This window comes from Equus caballus, chromosome 20, assembly GCF_041296265.1.
Source record: "Equus caballus isolate H_3958 breed thoroughbred chromosome 20, TB-T2T, whole genome shotgun sequence".
NCBI classification, from domain to species: Eukaryota; Metazoa; Chordata; class Mammalia; order Perissodactyla; family Equidae; genus Equus; species Equus caballus.
This window is the reverse complement of record NC_091703.1, coordinates 23778476-23800501: the sequence shown is the minus strand read 5'-3', so window position 1 is coordinate 23800501 and position 22026 is coordinate 23778476. Positions and strand designations below refer to the sequence as shown.

At 39.3% G+C, this 22026-nt stretch overlaps 1 protein-coding gene and 1 non-coding gene across 3 annotated transcripts in view; one reads left to right on the top strand and one right to left on the bottom strand.

The window, feature by feature from the left end:
* DCDC2 (doublecortin domain containing 2) overlaps positions 1-22026 on the top strand; it is a 175181-nt gene that overhangs the window by 114677 nt on the left and 38478 nt on the right. The window lies entirely within an intron of this gene.
* Positions 11837-11909, bottom strand: TRNAV-UAC (transfer RNA valine (anticodon UAC)). The gene has a single exon. It is a non-coding gene; the product is annotated as a tRNA-Val (tRNA).

The window sequence follows — 22026 nt, the reverse complement described above, 5'->3', positions numbered from 1 at the left end:
GAAGGCCATTACGCGGCAGGCAGTAAAAGCTTCATTTCAGAGAGCTGGAGAAAAAACTCAAAATAATTCACTTCTACCCAGGCCCTTTGACAACTGTTAGACTTTTCCTTACAAAATAAAATGAAATCCCACCACCTGCTGCTTAAAATCTCCAATTAATGCTAGAAAAAGTGCCTTCATTTAAAAAGCCAATGTGTAAATTTCTCCAAGCCGGGTGCAGACATTTTTTCAAATTTACTGTAACCTTTTGCTACTATCTGCAGTAGGAAGAGGTTTCCAGATTCCAAAAAGAAGCCAGAACTGATTTTCACCTAATTATTTCAGAGCGAAACCCCTTTCTGATCATTCATGTCTAATCTGCTACTATGGGTGTCTAGTAGAGATCGTGAAAGAAGATGATTGAAGCTTCCCAATGTTCTGCCCATGAATTAAAACACAGGTGTTTTTGCATGAACCACAGAAGAGAGGGAAGGAGGTGGGAGAAAAAGAGAACAGTGTTCTTTCTTGCCTCGCAAGTTTCTTTTAAGATCGAATCGCAAGTATAAGAATCACCACCTTCAAGTGATTTTAAAGCAGTGAGCAAGTTCAGGTCTTTCATCTCTTCCTTCCCACCCTGATAGTCAGGTTAATGAGAATTTCCGAGGGGTAAGCCCTTGGACCTCTTTGACATGCCCCCTTCTGCTTATGAGATTAATCGAGGGACAGTCAGCTGTGAACATTGGGCTGGCAGGGTTGGCTGAAAAATGGGCAGGCTGGGTCATTTGCAGCATGTGCCCTTAGCAAAACCAGCAGGCCGACTCCGTCATTCTGTCTTCCCAGCCAGTTATCAGGGCAGGAGCTAGTATGGGAAGAGTTGCCAAAAATAATTGGGAGTTGTTGCTACACAGCAGGGAACTCCCGGCAGACAAGACCTGTCAGTGTAGCTATGGCTTGACCTAGGATGGTCCCAACGTCTCTGCTTGACTCTCAAGGCTCTCCGCTCCAGTCATGCTTTCAACTGATGCCACTTTATCTCCCACTACCTCTCCACATTAATCCAGGATGATTAGTCTCTTTAGTTAGGTCCCTTGACCATCCCTGCTGCTCCAATGCTCTGTTCCTATTTTTAATTCTTGCCTGGAATGTCCTGCTCCTCCATTGTTCTTTTCCAGAATCTACATACTCTGAAAGTCCAGAGGAAGGACAACTTCCCCTGGGAAGACTTGAGAATCCTCACCTTTACAAATCTTAACCCTTCACATTTACTTACTGAGTCGAAAACTGGCGTCTTAGATAGAGGTTGGTTTTTCAAAAGACATCCATGTTATTCATTGCTCAGTGAAATCAGCACATCATTCTGATGTTTTGTGGGTACACTGCCATCGTCTCAAATCCTCTTCCCTTGGTTTTTGCGATATTCCTGTCTCCTGCATTTCCTTCTTCCTTTCTGTTCCTTCTCGGTCTAAGAAAGATCAGCCCCCTTCTCTCTCTCTCTATCTTTAGGTGTAGTGTCCCTGAGAGTCACGTGATAGACTCCCTCTTCTTCTCTATCTCTATCTCTTCTTTTCTATCTCTATCTCTATGTCCCTGGAACACCGGCCCAGCAACCCAGCTACCTCCTGCATGCCTTCACTGATGTCACAGGATTTTCCGACTTAAAAGATTCTAAATTAAACCCATTCTTTTTGGATCCCCTCCAATTATGTCTTCCTAGTATATTCTACTCAGATGCCTAAGTGAGAGACCTGAGTAGCCTTTCAGCTGTGTTTTTTCCTGGCTGCATCCTACAGGATGCTGTTTGGTCTATTTCCAACATCTCTCTGGAATCAGTTTCCACCTCCTGACCCCACTACCATTGCCCTAGGTCATATCCTCTCTACCTATGAGCAGTCCTACCTCAGGTGTTCTCAGCCTCCAGGCTTGGTCCCCTTTAATCTATTCTTGACAGTCACAAACTATCATCTGAAACACAGATAAGATCATGACTCTAGCTTAGAAACTTCGGTAGTTTCTGGCTCACGAGAGTGGAGCCTACCTCTTTCACATAGCTTGTGTCTTGTCAGGTCTGCTCTTCTCTTCATTTTTCATGCCCATACAGGGATGGTCCCACCCTGTGAATGCCTTGCAAGAGCTTGCTCAGATTTCATTTTCTCTGTGAAATCTTCCTTGAGCCCTCAGTCAGAAATAGTCACTCTTGTTAAGGCTACCGTTAGCTCTTTGTACATAATTTTATTATGGTATCTATTGTATACAATGTTATTTATTGTGAATATGATCTATTTGAGGTCAAGGACTATGTCTTTTGTTCATCTGTGTATCCTGAATGCTAGCATAATACCTAGGTAGTGGAGGATGGGGGTGGGTATCAATGAAAGTTTGTCAATCAATAGATATTCACTTCCGATTAGAATACACATCCACTGATGGGCAAACATTGTGTTAAATTCTTTTTGTCCTTATACAATGCTGAACACACATGTGACAAAGAATAAATACTTGTTGACTAATTTGTGATTAAGACTGTAAGTGAGAAAAAGTGGAACAGTAGGAGACAGATGTGTGGCTGAAATATTAGATGTAAATTTTTCACGATGACATGTAGAAGAGTATAGAGACTTGCTGCATTCTGATTTGGTGTCATATAATGTTTTTACTGCCCTGGTATTAATGGGATCACATGATTTTAAAGCAAGAAATCAATTCCAGGATTTTTTGGGATTGTTTATTTAAGTTGAATTAGGTAGTCAAGTTAAAAAAGAAAAAGGAGTTTCAGACCTACCGAAGAGCTACAGTCTCAGAACATGTGCATTCATATGTGTGTGTGTGATTGCACAGGCAAAACTCCTAAGACTTTGTTTATGAATGTGTAGAATATAAGTAAGTCATGGACCTGCCAACGTTGGAAGTTCCATGCCATTTAATGAAGTGTTAAACAATCTGACTGACTAGTGTTAGGGGCTGGTTGTGAAGAGGAGCCAGTTAATATATTCAGTATGGTTGACTGACTTAGTAGTCTTGTTAATACTCAGTTTTTAATGCTCCTTCATGAACTTTCTATCCATCTTCATATGGATAGGTCTATCTATCTATTTACAGATCTCTATAAATATCTATCTTTAAATATTCGTAGATGGATATATATGCACACACATTTACATGCATGTATGTTTATCCAGTTAGCCTGCATGCTTTTCCAGATCAGGGACAAACTTGTTCATTTGTGTCTGCTCCTGTTCCAGATCGAACACACCTAATAAGTTGTTCGGCATGTAGCAGATGCTCAAGAATTACTTACTGACAACCGAATTATCTTTGTATATCTAATTGAAATGGTCCAAACATTTAGTTCCATTTTTAAAATTAACAAGAGCACCCAGTGTCTTACAGCAGCTGTGCATTTCCAAATTTTTGCTGCAGCACAGACTCAGCCACCATTAACAAAAATCTGCATAAGGAAGGGACCCCCGATTTGGAGGAGGAGACCTGAGAGCAGAAAATGTTTATGAATTAAAATAAATGTCTTCATTTTCATTACTCTCTCTATCTTCTTCTACTTGACTCCAAGAGGAATATTTCTAAGCACATATCAGGCAGAAACACTCACCCACACATTTATTATTTTATTGATTGTCTTCATAACTCTCTTAGAAGCTAAAGGTACAATAATGAGCAAGATACTCACAGCTAGATGAGTTAATGAGTCTTTATAGTGTGGGTGGTAAGTGCTGCCTCCGACAGAGGCAGGTCCAGGGTGCTGTGGGATCACAGAAGAGGGATGGCAGAAACCAAACGGAGAGGCCAGGACAAGCTTTCTGGAGGAGGGAAGTCTTGAGGGAAGTATGGTGAGTCAGGTCATTGCGAATGGCTGCATCATCCTTAGGACAACACTCTTGAGACGGGCTCACAAGATCTTCAGCTCAAGAGAACTGAGCAGATCATATTAGTAAAGACGCAAATCTCATTGCCTTCTGTGAAAGAACACCTTACTCTTGGTATCTCTAATTGTTCACCTGTAATTCACGCTTCATCATATTAGAATCGCTTTTCAGTTCTCAACTTTCCAATGAAAACACACTGGCACCGGTTGCCCTTGACTTCTGGAAGGTTAAATCCAATAGTCTCTTGACAGCTTCATCTTACTTGACCTCTTTGCCCCATGTAGGTGGCTCTGTCACTTAACACTTGTGTAATCTTGGACAAGTTACTTAAATGATCTCTGCTTCGAGTTCCTCAATTATAAAATGAGATCATAATAGTATTATTGTTATCATCACAGTCATATGAGTGTTAATTGAGTTAATATATGCAAAGTGCCTGGTACAAAGCAAGCATAATAAAGTATTATTGTTTTTGAACTCTTTTGATCATTCTTTTCTTTTTAAATCTCTCTGTTGATAACTTCCACAGCCCTCTTTGGCGCTCCTCCTACTCTCTGTGTCTTTCAGCCTTCTTCATTGACCCTTCTTGTTTATTCTGCCTCTCCTTAGATGTTGAAGTCTCAGGGTTTGCCCCCTGACATCCCAGGCCAACACACTGATGCACCCCCTGGGCTCTCCTGCCTCCCACTTTTCCCCAGGATAGCTCAAATCTAAACTGCTTCCAGAGTGGTCTTTCTAAAACTCAAATCTCAGCATGTTCCTCCTTTGCTTAAAACCCTGCCAGGGGCTCCCGTTTACATGACCAAACCCCTTGGCTTACAAAGCTTCTTCCCCCAGCTAGCCCCAACCTACCCTGCCAGGCTTCTCTCTCACCACCCTGACCCTTTACTTCCAATGCTTCACCCATAAGGCACCCTGGGCAGTTCCTCCAGCAAATCTGACCTAGTGGGCTTTATAATTTGCCTGGCCTTGCTCATGCTGCTCTTTCTTCCACACCAGCTTCCACGTCATCTCTTCCTTGCTCTTCTCTGTGCACCATCCTACCCCAAGCAGGTGTCTCTCAGACCTCTAAAACACCTGCTGTGCTGATTTGCATACGTTGCCATTTCCCTGGAGGGCAAGGACTGTCTTATCCTTTGTATCCTCAGCACCTAAAGAGCAGCCGCAGCAGCTGATACAGAGCTGGTGCTCAGGCTGTGAACAAATGAATGAACGGACAAACCAGTGGAAGTGCTTATGCGCCGTAAAGCTGGATCTCCAGCCCATTCCCAGTGAACCCCAGTGATGCCATTCCACGCTGCTTCTACCTGTTGGGAAGAAACCTTCCCACACTTTCTTTTTCTCTTTCCTGAGAGGGTTGATGGGAATCTGAGTGCTGAGTGGATAGCTGCAGATGATTCATATTCTCTCAATCCTCTGCATTAAGAGGAAGGTCAAGGTCATTTAATGCTTTACAGAAAGCAACTTCTCACTTTTATTTCCCACTTTTGGGAAAGCTCGGTAGAGTGAAGTTTAAGAACAGTTTTTGCTCTTAAACCCTTTCAAACGAATAGTAGTTTTCATGATTTTCTCTCAATTTTTGTTTGTTGTTTTAAAAATGCTGGTGTCTTGACTGGTCTTTTTTTTTTTTTTTTACGTTGGCATCTGAGCTAACATCTGTTGCCAATCTTCCTTTTTTTCCTTCTTCTTCTTCTCCCCAAAGCCCCCCAGTACATAGTTGTATATTCTAGCTGTAGATCCTTCTAGTTCTACTATGTGGGATGCCGCCTCAGCATGGCTTGATGAGCTGTGTCATGTCTGTGCTCAGGATCCAAACCAGCAAAACCCTGGGCCCCGAAGCAGAGCATGCGGACTTAACCACTCGGCCACGGGGTCAGCCCCTCAATTTTGTTTTTATTTGGAGGTGCCAGTTGGGTGGTTACATAGGCAAGTATGGTAACTATTGTCTAGTTGCCAATCCTCAGACACAGGATGATTTATAAAAAGCCTGGTTTGCATGATTCCTGTGCAGTGCAGTTTATGGCTTCTTTTTGCAGGCTAATAAATTCAAGAAAGTAAGTCAGATGTGCAAAACATTTACCTGGATTGTTTGCTTCACACAGAAATTTCTTTTGAGGGTTGTCTGTCGTATATCGTGCATTTATTTATTCAGTTATTAATTTGCCAGTGTGTACTATCTCTGACAGTTCAAAGGCTTTTCCAACATTAGGGTAAAATTGTTGCAACCTGCAAGAATCTTGTAATATAAATAAGTTGGGAAAGTGAGAGGGGATCCCTGATACACGAAAGACAGGTTTGTGGTTGCCGATTCAAGCGGAACAATGAAGCGCTCTCTGTGTTGGTGTAGAGTTAGCCCGCCTGCTCACGCATGTGCAGAAATGCCAGCCTTTCCTCTTCATCCTTTGTGACCATGCAAGACTGTTACATATGGTTTCATCATCTAGTTTTAAAATGTGCAGCTTAAAATGTATTTAAGAATAACACATGGTATGTTTAAATGTAAAACTGGACTGTATGAATATTCTTAGAATAGCATTCATAATGAAATCAATTCTGTTAGACACAGTTTCAATGATATTATGAACTCCTTCTTAAAATCTTTTCCCAAAAGTTTTCTGATATAGGTTTTCCAGATTCCATTTCAACCCAGCTGTGAAATTCATTAATGGATGCTAAATGCATTTGGCCACTGACTTTTTGAAGAGGAGTAAATTGATTTTTTTATACACACATACCCAAGTGAAAATATATACTTTAATCAGTCTAATTTTTCAATAAAAGTTAAGCTTTTGCCCAAAAAAGGGAAAGTATATTCAAATAAGCAAATATGATTGGAAATAAAAATAGTTTTATGATAAAACTTTGTGACTTCATATTTAAACAGTTACTCATTTTTTGATTGTTTTTGTGTTCTAGTTTATTCTACTGCCTTAGGGATATATTGCTATTATTATCATGTCTGTAGCTCAACTCATTACTCCCTTCTTATTTTTAACTCTTCTTTCAATGAAAAAGAATATACATAAGTTTTAGGAACATCTGAGGAAAACAGATATTTTTTCAGAATTTCTTTACCCTGAAATTAAATCTCTTGCTTTTCACTTTTGAGCTAAGAATAAAATTGTTATGGATGTTCTCATACTGTGCATTAGCGCATGTTACACTCATATCTCACATTAACATTTTTATTTCCACCGGGATTTCTGATATAATCAGGTATTAAACCTGTGGTTATTTTGGCAATTATGCCTTTTATGGAAGGATTCCAACAGTTAAACCCTAAGTTAAGAAAAAATATAATTTTTTTCTTTCATCTGGAAGAAGAATTATCTTAAAAGATGGTTAGAAGATTCAATAATAGGTTAAAATTTTTAAAGAAAAGCTTGCAGATGGAGTCCTCAAATTTCCTAAGCAAAAAACAGACGCAAATCTTTTCTTTCTCCAGTTCCCTGCAAGGCACACACCAGACTCAGACATGAAGCCTTGTGCTCTGTGCCTGAGTTACCCCAAGTTTAATTGATAGCTTTCTGTTCTCTATTGTTCCTGCAAAGCTGAATTTTTTACACTGTCCTACAATTTTGATTTATTTTTAAGAATATTCTCTTTTTCTTGGTTGTTTTCTTGAAGTGATCTCAAAACTACTTACCCTCCCCCACACACCCCTCCACCTCCCCACCCAGGCCCGCTATTTCCATTTTTAACTTTTGAATTTGTTTCTTCTCATCCAGAACTTAGGATGCAGCCTGAATATTCACAAGTAAAATAGCTCTCCCCTGTGACTCTTAAAACATTTGTTCAGGTCTGGTCTAATTGGTGTAAATTGCAGTTAATTACCTTAGTAGCACTGATGCTTCCTCCAAGCTTCTTCCAGGCTGGGTATCATTTAAAAGGCATCATGGTGGGAAAAGCTTGGTCCTGGCTCTGTGCAACCTTGAGCAAGTTATATAAACCTCAGGTTCTTTATCCATAAAGTCGGATAAAAGCACCTGCTTTGCAGGGAAATGGTGAGGAGCATGCTTAGCATAGTGCTCCGCACATAGTAGGCATTCAAAAAATCTAGATCCCTTCTCCTTCTCCTAGCTCCAGCTTGGGTGCTGTGTGGAGCCCAGCCATGTTGTATGTCATAGGCTTTGGGAGAAGTGACTGTGAAACAATCTCATAGCCTCTCTGTGTCAATATCTAAACTTTCTATAATGTGGTACTGATAGGATACAGAGAGTAAGTCTAAAAATTTCTGAGAAGTGAAAGACTTCTGGGGAGATGGCCCTTGAGTTGCATCTTGACTGGAAGAATGGACAGGCATTGTGGCGGTGAGGAGATTGCTTCAGCAGAGGTGGCAAGGTGAGAGATGAGCAGGAGTTGGTTGAGTTCAAGGGGTCAGAGGAAGGGAGGAGAGAGAAGTAGGAGCCATCCCACCTCCCCTGGGTCGCAGAGCTGTGGGACAAATTGTTGGAAAGTGGGAGTTAGGTCAAATTATGATGGTCTTTAGAAATTGAGCAAAGGAGCTTAGACTCAGCATGGAACACAACAGGGAGTGGGAATTCAGATAACTGCTGCCCTTCTTAAGTGACTTATCTTTCAGGATGGCAAGGAGAGAGGATTTTTATGCCATTGATTGTCTCCAGTGTAGTGAAGCAGTTTTTCAACTTTCTGTGACCTATTCTATAAAAAAATTTATATCATGAGCCAGTTCACCCACATATGTTTATGAGTATTTGTTTCATAAAATAACAGTTCTGTGAAACAATAGTTGCCTTTACTATGTGTCCTGCGTAGGGTTGACTATATAATTGGCAGGGTCTGGTGCAAAATGAAGACGTGGGACCTTTTGTTCAAAAAGCAGGAAAAAAGTGCTGTTAAACGTACTTAAATATATACTTTTTCCTTTCTTCCATGGTTTCTCTCTCTCGATTTGTCATGGTGGTTTTTATTTGCTGTTATTGTCATTCTAAGTAAAGAAAAATTAAATTAAGAAATTATTTTTTTCCTTTTTTCTGTTTTTTTTTTTTTTTTTGGTGAGGAAGATTAGCCCTGAGCTAACATCCACTGCCAATAATCCTCTTTTTGCTGGGGAAGATTGACCCTGAGCTAACATCCATGCCCATATTCCTCTATTTTATATGTGGGACGCCTGCCACAGCATGGCTTGATAAGCAGTACATAGGTCCACGCCCGGCATCTGAACCTGCGAACCCCGGGCCACCGAAGCTGAGCACGCAAACTTAACCACTACCCCACTGGGCTGTCCCCAGCTTAGGAATTTGTTAAGATGTATTTTACCATTTATCTTTATAATGTGCAACGCTTGTTTTAAATGCAAAATATAAGAGCGTTTAACTCATGCGTGGAATCACCAAAATTACACAATTTGTGTTTCTTACCTCATGCCTGCATTTACATTTTGTTCTTATCAGAAGAATGGAAATACTGTCTAAAATGAACTCAACTGTTTATTTCACTTCTCAATATGCACACATCCTACCAACACTCTCTATCTTAGGCATGTTGATGAGTAAGGAGGACCGAAAGGGGAAGGAACCATTCTATCCAAGATTGCCTTATGTTTCCCTTTCCTCCTGTGTCATTATCACTTTCAGCAGAAGTGTCTACTACAGGGAAGTAACGCAAGTAAGAAAGAGTAGGAATAATTTATCTTTGGTCTTTCTTACTTCTTAGAATGCCATTGCCTGCTCTCTTCCTTGAAAGCGAGTTCTGGTATTAATGGAAAGTGTGGCCTCTAAGGCAGCCAGCCGCTCACTACCCCTTATTCTGACACAGACATTACATGCTTGTCTTGTACTCACTTTGAGTCTGGACGAACTCCCACACATTGTAGGTCCACCTGAATTCTGTGCTTATGGGGCATCGCAAATACTATATGCGAATGGGTGGCAGGGAACCATGGGCATGCTTATTGTACGTGTATCCTTTTCTCATGAACATGCTCCCCCTTGTTGCATTGAAGTTCATTTACAAAAAACAAGTTCAAAGATAAAATTATTAAGAATTTCAAGATGATGATAGCAGAACATTAAGCCAAATGGGGGGCCCTTCTTAGAGTGGGGCCCTTTATGGCTGCACAGGACACATGCCCGTGAAGCTGACTCTAGCACCATAATCTATTTTTTATTTTTTTTGTATTTTATTTAAAAAACACTAGTTGTATATACTCTGGTTTCTCTTCAGATCATATAAATCTTTTGCCTTTTAAAAAACACTAGTTGTAAGCCATTAAATTGATGTCACAATCCACTAATGAGTCATGACTGGAGGATTAAGAAACCTGCCATTAAAAGCATGGTAAAGTCATTAAAAATGTGAACTCTGGTGTCAGATTAGTAGATCTGAATCCTGCTTCCACCACTTGCTATCTATGAACTTCAGAGTACCTCTGTTTTCATATATAAAATGCAGGTAACATTGGTAATTATCTCGTAAAGTTATTATGGGCATTAAATGAGTTAATACATGTAATATACTTAGAATGATATTTGTCATATAATAAGCATCCAATAAGTATTAGCTAATGATCATTAATATTGTAACTATTAGTAATTTACATTTGACTCTAGATAAATGCTGGGGAAAAATATTTCTTGACTGAACAATAAGCATTTCCACTTATTCTAAAATAGATATTTTCTTTGGTTTACTAATATTTGTCTTCTATCTTGACTGAAAGCATGTGAAATTTTATAATAACCAATGAAAATTAATTCATACCACACAATGCAATGGAATTACACTTAAAAATTACAGTGTAATGAAAAATCCAATGAAAGATTATTTTTGCCCCCTTCCCATAATTAAAACAAGTAGATTATTGGTATTTCTCATTTATCGATTTAGAAAGAAACAAGGATAACTGAAAGATACCATTAGTCAGAATTATTCCTTTTGGAATGAAGCTTTTAGATGATGAACTTCAATGATAGGTTAAAATGTGAGAGAAGAATGTCTTCTATCTTTACAAAAATACAGCATACATAGATTTATGTTGTAGATACTGACGAAATCCCTAAGTCATAACGCTAAATGGAAAGAGCACAGAATCTGGGGGATGCTCAGTCAGTACCTGTTAGTGGAGCAACGTTAAATCAAAGTGAGCAAGGTGCTGACTGATTTGTTTTGATAGTTTCATAATAAATAGCACTATTTTATAGCTAATTTGCACATTTCTCATCACTAACTGAGGCTACTGGGATGTCTTTTCACAGTGATGGCTTGACATTTTGTTTATTTGATTCTCTCAGATTTGGTACTAAATTGATATATAGTCACGTTATATCAATTGCTGATATATAGGAATATATATGGTTAGATAATCATCTTACAATGGAGTTCAATAGATTCATTTAAATGGATTTATCTCAGGCTGTTTAAAATAAAATTTGTAAAAGAGTAGACATTTCAGAGAAAAAGATCTTAGGCAAAAATTTGTTTTTATCTACCATTTATTGATAGCAATTCCTTGAATTGTAGACTTCATGCATAGTCAAAGATATGCTAAATTGAAGACATTGTAACTTCCCATTTTATGTTAAGATGGAAGATTAACCATCAATGAAAGCTGAGTTATATCTTTAGCAAGGCATCAACTCTGATAAAAATTTATCATCCTCTTCAAAAATTACCATGGAACAGATAGAAACACTTGAAATGCTAAACATTCAAGAGATCTCCCTTTGATTGTCTAAAGCAAATAGAAATGTACTTGCTGAAACAGTTACGTTGAAAATGCCCTCACTCAGATTTAATGAGCTATTCAGGCACATTACCTGTACCGATTAGATTAGATGAAAAGTTATCCAATCCCTTTATTCAGGATGACTGAATTGGACTGATTTGCACTGCATGTCCCTTTGCTCTGCGTGAGGACCAGAGTCGTTTCATGGTGATGCTTGCTTTCTACTTACAGTAGTATTGGCCTTGTTTAGTATATTATTTTCATATCCCTCAGAGACTTAATTTCTGCCTTGTGATTCCACTGGGGTTCGAACCCAGGACCTTCTGCATGTAAAGCAGACATGCTAACCACTACAGTATGGAACCACAGGACACTATTTGAAAGCATATTAGTACTAGTGGTTGAAAGCAAATGTTGGAGCCTTAGATAAGCAAATCTGTACTTTAATAATAATTGGGATTAATAACCAACTTTTGAAAATGCACATTCGGTCCATTTTTATTTTCATATTCAATCTAGCTATTTAATCCCTTAAGTATATACTGTACCTCTAATTTGGAAACAAATATTTAGAGACGTATTTCAGTATTCTACCTCAAGTTTATCAACTGAAGATAGATTTTGAAAATTTACAGTCCTGGTTTGTCTTTTGCCTTTGGTTTTTTAGAGATTCCTTGCGTGAATTCTTAGTAGTCTTCTGGAACTAAGGAGTCTTTTATTTCTTTCTCTGAAATGACTGTTAATGACCATACCAATAGAATGCTTTCACTCAGGTGAGTGAGTTGAAGGTGCCTTGTTTCCTGGGGTGGGTCTGCTGTGTAGGTTTCTCTCCTTCTTGCTCTATCTACTCCTAGTGCCCTACTCCTGGCAGCCAGAGTACCATGTTGTAATTCATTTAGGTGTTTTAGCTAAGGTTCAAACTCCAATAAATGTCTGTATAGCAAGAATGATTGGCATTTTCATGAAATACGGTTCTAGTTAGATTTATATCATCAAGATGAAGATGGTTCTCTTGGCCGTGAGTGAATGGGCATTGTTTGAGTTTCTGCAAGAATGCTTCAGTTTCATTAGACATGTTTGTGCATTATGGATATAGGTTTGGCAACAGCTTTATGGTGCCGACATGTGTGACAAATTAATTGGAAGGCTGGAGCCAGAAGAGTTGGGATTTAACCCCCTTTCAGCCCTTAATACCTCTGTGGTCTCAGGCTTCTGAGTTAGGTTTTACAGGGCTATGGTCTCTCTTCTCCACTTCATAGCCAGTCATCTTGAGTCGTCTACACTGCCTGACTTTACTTCCTCATCACTCTTTTATTTTTATTTTTGCTGAGGAAGATTTGCCCTGAGCTAACAGCTGCTGCCAATCTTCCTCTTTTTGTATGCAAGCCACTGCCACAGCATGGCTGCTGACAGATGAGTTCTGTAGGTCCGTGCCTGGGAGCCAAACTGGGCTGCTGAAGCGGAGCATGCTGGCCTTAACCACTAGGCAACCAGGGCTGGCCCTCATCACTCTTTTGTACTACACCCCAATATAACCTGATTTTCATGCTCCACTGAAATCGCTGTCACCTGGGTGACCAGATCATTAAGATGCCAAAACTGGAGGATACTTTTTAATAATGATTACTCATTTGTTGTTGACTTCCACTTTTCCCATGGCTTCCTCGACAGCTCACTCTTCTATTTTTTCTTGTACCTTTTGCTGTTTCTTTTAAATCTTTGTGAGTTTCTCTTCTACCCATCCCTTAAATATTGTTTCCTAGAATTCTGTCCCTAGCCATTTTCTCTTCTCATTCCAAGTTCTCATCTGGACCCATGACTTTATTTACCAACCCTATTCTGACAGTTCCCAAATATATTTTCTCATCCTAGAACTTTATTTCTAGTAACAGACTTAATTTCCAACCACCCTGGACATTTCTATCAATATGCTTAATGGGGGACTCAAACCGAGATATCAGAATCAGAACTCAACATCTCCCTTCTCACCACTGCGTTCCCTTCCTTCCCATGGCTCTATCAATAGCACTCCTACTCACTTAGACACCCCCGCCATAAGAATCTTAGAGTCTCCCCTCGACTCTTTCATCTCTCTCACTCCCACAATCAGGCAGTTGTGGAGTCCTATCAGTACAACTTTTAAGTGTCTCTTGTGTCCCCTCCTATCCATCTCACTGCCATTGCCTTCTTTCAGGACCTGCAATGTCTTGTGTCGTGCCACAATCCAGAGAGCAGTGCCTGTCCCACTCACAACGGGTGCTGCATGTGGACTCTTGTGCTTCACAGTCTCATAACCCGTCGTTCCATGCTTTATTTCCCATTCCATTTCTTTTTTTATTGGTGAGGAAGATTGGCCTTGATCTAACATTTGTTGCCAATCTTCCACTTTTTTGTTTTTTCTCCCCAAAGCCCCAGTACATAGTTGTATATCCTAGTTGTAAGTGCTTCTAGTTCTTCTATGTGGGATACCACCACAGCATGCCCTGATGAGTGGTGTGTAGGTCCGCACCCAGGATCTGAACCAGTGAACCCTGGGCCACCTAAGCGGAGCATGCAAACTTAACCACTAAGCCACTGGGCTGCCCACCCCTCCCATTCCATTTCTTTAAACTCCCCAGGCTACCAGCCTTTTGTTGCTTCAGTCTGACCCTCATTCTAGGCTTTCCTTTCTACAATCTCAGCTAGTCTTCTCACTCTGACCTGGTATCTCTGCCTCAGCAGTATCATCCTGGAGGGCCTTGAGTAATACCTTCCATATCTTCCCATCTACGCACAGCCTGCCATGAATCCTCACCCCCTTTCATCTAGGCAGCCCTCTTTCCAGGACGCCCCCCAGCTCTGTGTTCCCCTTTCCCTGCTTAAAGTCCTTCAGTTGCTCTTCATCATCTTCAGGATCAAGTTCAAATTCTTGGTTCTCTCAGACAAGGTTTCCTGAACCATTCCCTGCCTCACCCGCCACTCCCCAGCCCTGCAACCTTGCTGCAGCCGTGCTTATCTGACTGCAGTTCTTGGAATACACTATGTGTTCCAATGCCTCCAAGTCTTCCCATATACTGATCTAGAAGGCCCTTCCTCTGCTCGTCAATGACTAATTCTGTTCCTCTTTCGATTTGCAGCTTCTGTCTCTCACTCAGAAGCCTTCCTTGACTGACTCCCCTACCCCATTACCCTTTCCTAGTTCTATGCACTCTTAACAGCCTGTGTAGCACTTATCATTCTCTGCTGTGGATTTTTCCATTTAAATTCTCCAGTAGACAATAAGCATCCTGAGGCCAGTGCCTTGTTCATCTTTCTATGACTGATGTCCAGCACACGCTTGAGCATGAGGAGGTTCCGTGAATATTGGCATAATGAATGAATGAATGAACAAAAAGTTGCGGAACTTGAGTACTACGTATTTCTGTTATATGCAAGTACTCTGTTCGTTATCATGATACATTTTCTAGAGTAGAGAAGTAGTTTAAGTATGACTAGCTCTTTTATACACTGGAATACACAAGGTCATTTGGAAGTGGTTGGACTAGCCAGAATTAAGAACAGGAATCGTGAATTTTAGGCCACTTATTAAGTAATGCTAAGTCACTAGAGGAACAATTCAATTATTCTGATAAACCAAAACTAATTTGCAGTATAATTTTTCTAAGTTTACAAAATTAGAATGCAAAAGTAAAGCTATATATTCTTCTGGGTTAGGTAAATCTACTCAGAAGTACTTTATTATTCTCAGTCCCATGTATCTGATACAGACTTTAGAAATTATATCAAAATTTATATAGATTATAAAATAATTAAGGATCATGAATTTTACATATTGTAAATGTGTGCTTTATTGTCTGTACTCTGAATGGTTCTGATTTTGATGAAAATCTAAAACATTTGTGTCTGAAAAGAATAAAATAGAAATGTAGGGATAAGAACAAAATTACCCGTGATCTGGGGAAATCAATGATAATAATCCTACTTTTCCTTTCTGTTTACACTTAGAAAATTTTATTACACCCATTTAAAGTCAAGGTAAAATAACCCTGATGGTTAAGATCAAGTCTATGAAAAGAGTTAATAGTCAAATTTAAACATCAATTGCTTAACAGATGATGTTTAATACCCTGGAGTGGGAGTCAGGGAATAGAAAGAAGGCAAATATTTCAAACTGCAGTTAAGAAAACTCACCCTACTTAAGTGAATGGATAAGGTTATTTTCATGTAATATTCTAAATTGCCAAAGAAAAGTATCACTTATGATATTCTTGTTTCTGTAAAGAGTTTCCATTTGAGTTTATGGGACATAATAAAAACACATGAAGAAGATTAGTGATTAAAAAACGTTTGGATTATATGGCTGCACTAAATTAGATGCGCTCAGAGCATTCGCTGTTATTTGATTAGTTTTTGTTTTCTTCCTGATGATAATATACATTAATTCAGAGGAGTGGTGTGACGAGGGATATTGTACAAGTTGTAACAAAGATCAAAGGAGTGTTGGCCAATATCCTCTCCTAAGGAAGTGTTATTACATGTGCATCTGCTCTTCCTCTCTACCTCACTACTTGCTAAACTCCATAAAGACTGCTGTAGACCAGGTCAGCTTTCTGGAAGTGCCCTCTTTAAATTTCAGTAAGATGTTGTGATGGCAACAATCTGTATCTATGAAGAGTTTTATTAGAAATTCAATTTATTTCACCTATGATTGTAGTTGACATTAACATTACCTAATTAAAATCATTTGTATATCACCTTCTTACCAATTTTACTTTAATTCTGCCTCTGGTAACTGATGTGACATGTAATAAGTACATGATTTTCCTTGTAAATAGATTGATATATTTTTTCTTCTTAGAATATTATCTTATATACTGAAAGCCATAAATACTTGTGTCCCACATTTTTCTCAGTAATCTACTAGGTTTAATGAGCTACATTTTAAAATTAACATTTTGTTTTCAACATTTTTTTTTTTTAAAGATTAGCAGCTGAGCTAACATTTGTTGCCAATCTTCCTTTTTTTTTTCTTCTCCCTGAAGCCCCAGTACATAGTTGTATATTCTAGTTGTAGGTCCTTCTGGCTCTGCAATGTGGGACACCACCTCAGCATGGCCTGATGAGTGGTGCTAGGTCCACACCCAGGATCTGAACCAGCGAAACCCTGGGCTTCCAAGGCGGGGTGCACAAACTTAAACCATTTGGCCACAGGGCCAGCCCCCTAACTTAACATTTTACTGAGGCAGTCTCAATAGTAAATCAAAGAAAAATGTTTATAATCACTTTAAATTTTCTTGCTGACATATCGGGCTTCCACTTAATAGATATCTAACATTTCCATAAACTATTCAAAACTGGGCATTATTCTGTTATTTTTTTTCTTATTTACCCTAATGAGTTTCAATCAGTTTTAAACACTGAACATACTAAAATATGGTTTATAATACTATTTAAAAATAATTTTTAATAATTTTGGTGAGAAAGTATCCTTTAAACAAGATTGTTGGGCTTAAATACTGATTATCATCAGTTACATGAATATATCATTCATTAATTATTTGGTAACTTTCCTTGCTTGCAAACATTAAAGTATTACAATGTTATGCAACTGAAATACCGATGCACTGAAACTAGGAAATGCTTTCATTTCAGCTGTTCTAGTTGTGGAGAGGCTGAAAAAGCACAAACATTTGTTTCCCATTCCTGTAGGGGAAACAGATTCCTATTTATTACGAACTACACAGTAATGATATGACTGCCCTACCTCAGCAGCTCTGCTTTCATTTTTAAAGCAATAAAATTCATAAGGGATAAGTGAAAAATAATTGAGGAGCATTTTTAGTTTTACTAGAGTGTTTGCTATTGCTTTACTGTGTAATATACACTAAAATGTCTATTCATGATTCAAAGAATAAAGATTAGAGCTGAATTTGGATGCAGCGTGCATTCAAGCATTGAATTTGATCCTTAGTGTAGTAATTGAATGAGAGCAGTATTGTATATCAAATTTATCCTTGCTCTTAGTTTGTTAGTGAATGGCTTTTATTACAAAGGTTTAAGGGTTTGGGAAGACTTAAAAAAAATTGAATCCCTTTTCTTCTGGCAGATGTGTGGGTGTCTGCGGGTGGTGGTGGAATTTGCACCTTGTAGGGGAGAAAGAGAAGTAATAGCAGAGAAGGAAAACAAAAGGCAGTGGACTCGTGGGAGATTTTCTGACCACTGCCTTCAGAGCAGGAGGAGCAGAGGGAGTCTGAGCTGTCTGCCCTGGCCCTGCAGGTGTCTGCAGGAGTCAGAAAGGGGGTTTGCCGTGGCTGCTGCCCTGATATTCTCTCTAGACCATGATTTTTGGACACATGGTGTATTAGTTTCCTACTGCTGCTGTAACAAATTACCGCAAACTTGGTGGCTTAAAACCACATACAAATTCATTATCTACAGTTCTGAAGGTCAGAATTCCAAAAATGGTGCTGAAATCGAGGTACTGGGAAGGCTTTGTTCCTTCTAGGAGCTCTAAGGGGAGAATTTGTGTCCTTCTCCCTTCCAGTTTTTAGAGGTTGTCTATAATTCCCTGGGTTATGGCCCCATTCCATCTTCAAAGCCAGAAATGGCCAGTCAAGTCTTCCTCACCCAGCATCGCTCTGACGCTGATTTCCTGCCTCTCTCTTCCTCCTCTATAATCACAAAAGTCCTTTGTGATTGAGTCCATGTGAATAATCCAAGATAATCTCCCCATCTCAAGGTCAATTGATTAGCAATCTTAATTCCGTCTGCAACCTTAATTCACCTTTGCCTTGTAATGTAACATGCTCACGGTTTCTGAGCGTTAGGACGTGGACATGTTTGGGGGCTATTATTTTACCCACTACACAGAGCATAATTTGTTGATCCTTGTGTAGGTTGTACTGCAATCTTCCTTCTCTTCAACCCCCTTTGACTCCTCTCCATTCAAATGCTATACTGCCGAATGTAGACAGATGGGGGCAAAAACTCTGTAACGACACAAAGAATTGATGGACTGGACCAATGGCTTTTAAATTGTGTGCTCCTTTCCGTTCTATCTCAATGCAGCAGATATTTTTGAGTGCCTGCTCTTCATTCTTTCAACAAATACCTTTCGAATACCTATGTGCTGAGCTCTGTTAAGTGCTGGGGATAGAGCAGTTCACAATATGGGCATGGTATCTGCTTTCTTGGAGCTTACACGTTGGTGGAAACTGACAAACACTGTATCACCAAATAAACAAGAAAAATATCAGATAGTAACAAGTACTAGGCAGAGAAGTAAGATAGTGAGTAAGAATGTGAGTGACTGGGTGGACACTGGAATAGGAATGAGGAGAGTTTCCTGAGATACAAATGATAAGCAGCAGCTAATCATGTGAAAAAAGGGGAAGAACATTCCAGGCAGAGGGTGTAACAATGACAAAGCCATAAGGTAGGAATGAATTTTCTGTTGGAGAAAGACAAGGTAGCTGGAGTTTAATGGGCAAAGGGAAAGTGGTATGAAATGTGGTCCAAGAGAGAGTTAAGTTCCAGATCACATCTCTGTAAGTCATGGTGAGGACCTTGGATTCTAGGTATGACGGAAAGATGTTGGAAAGATTCTAAATAATCTTTATAATCTGTTAATATCTCTTGGCTCTTGCGTAGAGGATGGATTCCAGGATAGCAGGAGTCGTAGAAGAGATAACATTAATTTGTAAGCTATTGCAACAGCCAATCCAACAGATAGAGGTGATTAGACCAAGTTGGTAGTGGAGATGAAAATACTATTTACAGATTTGAGATCTATTTAAAAGGAGATTGAATTGCTAAGACAACAATGGAATGGATATAGTAGGGAGTGAGAGCAAGATGGTGATAAGGATAATTCCCAGATTTGAGGCTTGAGTGGTGATGCCCTTTCCTGGGATGGGGAATATAGAGGACAATCAGTTTAGGGGAACCAGAGTTCTGTTTTAACCATGTTAAGGTTGAGATGCCTATTAGACATCCTAAGTGAGATGTCAACTTAGGCAATTGAATGTATAAGTTTGGGGATCTGCAATGAGGTTGAGGCTGAAGATATAGACTAGAGTCTTTGGCATATTGCTGGTATTCAAACCATGATCTTAATGAGATTTCCTAGGAAGAGTGTGTACACAAAGAAGTAGACCCGTGATGCTGCTCTGTGTGGTCTAATACTTAGAAGTTGAACAAAGGAGGATGAGTTGGCCAAGGAGACTGAGAAGAGGCAGGTGGTGATGCTGCTGAAACCAAGAGAGTGAAATAGAGAATTAGAGAGATGGATAGATAGGTAGATAGATAGATAGATAGATAGATAGAGAAAGAGAGAGATAGAAAGAGATATTGCCTGTATTAAAAAGTGCTAGGAGATCAAGTAAGATGAGAACATAAAGACGAACATCATTGTCATTGATAATTTTTACAAAAGCAGTCCTTATGGGGTGCTGCTGCAGAAGCCAGATTAGAAACTGTGGGAGAAAGTGAGTGGGTGGGGGATAAAGATAGTGAGTTCATACAGCTAAGCACTAGATGTTTGCCTAGGGAGGACATTCCAAAATGAGGCATCATCTGATTAGCACTTTCTCCAAAAATCTACCTTTCCTATCTATAGGAGAAAGGTTTATTTTTGTATGATGTACGGATATTCTATTATTACATTTACTGGGCACAATTAATTTTAGCGGAAGCAAAATTACTAAGAGTCAAACGAAATAATTTCATGAGCAGCTGAAAATTATACTAATGCTTATTAAAAGGGAGATTAGAAGAAATATTGAATATTTGTAAGACTATTTTTGGCACAAGCAAAGTTTACAGATGGTCAGTCTATGGCAAAAAGATCACTTAACTGTTGACGTTGGGATTGAGTGAGACTAAATTCCTGTTTTTATGAAACTCCTGAGTGTCACTAAAACTACTTCTCTGTCCCATTGGAGTAAACTTTCTACCCTAGGTAACACCTACCCAGAGTAAGTCACAGTTAGGATGTCTGAGATTTCTTTAGCAATAACTACACAACCATTGCACGTAACAATTGCCGTTATGCCCTAAATTCACCAGTTTACTGTGAAAGTTTACTGTGCAAGGAATCTATCCTTGCAAGCATGTGTTTTAAATTTTTAATGTTTTATCTTTGCCTCCTTCCATGGAGTGTGTCTGTAGTTGCTTTTGACTATGGCACGGACAGAAGGGGAACATGTTCTTATGTTGTTTAAGTTCTCTTCCATCGGAGTTTGTCCTTGTGCAATTCTTTGGTGTTAAGTAATTTTAATTTTCTGGTTTTAAGGCCTGCTTTTGAAAATCTACTTTGGATATTCACATACTTCTGAACATTCACATTGGCTCACTGATCTTGGGCCTGTAAGAGTTATATACCCATACACATTCTATTACAAATGATACTTATAGACAATGCTGAAAATTTGATTTTTGTATAATGCTTTGCATATTTAACAAATGTCTTTTCAAAACCTGTTATATGGCTGACATTGTGCTTGGCACAAGACTTACAAAGACAAAAGTTATTGTCTATGCCTGATTAGTGCCTATGCCTGAAGGAGCATAGTGATTAGGGGGGCAGAATTGATACAAGAAATCATTAAAAGTAAGTGTGATTCATGGATAGATGAAGTATGTGAGATAGAGCAGTAGTGTATAGGGGTAGCTATTGGTTCTGTTTGGTTGTAGGATTGGGGAATGAGATCAGAGGTGATTTTTATAGAGCTGGATAGGATTTGAACCATGAGTAAGACTCCAACAGGCAGCCACACAGGGACAAGGGCAAAAGCAGTCAACTGGGCATTGAGGGTATAGGCATAAGACATGAACTAGCACAGTGATACTGGGACCTACAAATTCTTTGTCATGACTACACATGGGCTGCAATTGAAGCCACTCCACCTGATGAAAAGGATGTGTGGTAGTGAGGAGTTGAGGGGACTTTCATTGGAGTTGAAAACCAAAATATTCAGGCCAGGGTGTAGAATGGCTTATCACCTGGGTTTCGAAACTACTCTGATGGTGGGACACAAGATGGGGAGAAACATGGATTGGTGAGGTTTTTATTTAAAATGAGGTAGAAGGAGCACTCAGTGAAGAAGCTAAGGATTTATATGAGTTAATTGTATCAAAACTGGGATGTCAGTAAGCCCAGAGGGAAGTTTTGGAAGAATTACATACTAGCAGAGTGGGTGAGGGAGTAAGGTTGTAGGGGTCATAGAGCAGGAAGGGAATCCACATGTGAGAAAGAGATTAAACCAGGAACTTGTCTGTTGTCTTACATTTCAATGAACATTTATTGAGGATTTATTGTGTGCAGTGACCAGGCTTTCTCTTGGGAAACAAGCACTCAAAAGAGAGGAAAGGAGCCACCGGGTACGTACGCGGAAAGATAAATAGCCCGTGTCTCTGTGATCTTTCCACAAGATGCTAAGCCTGTAAAGAGCAGCCCTTTCATATTTCTAGAGTGACTTTTATACAGTAGATCTTGATACACGT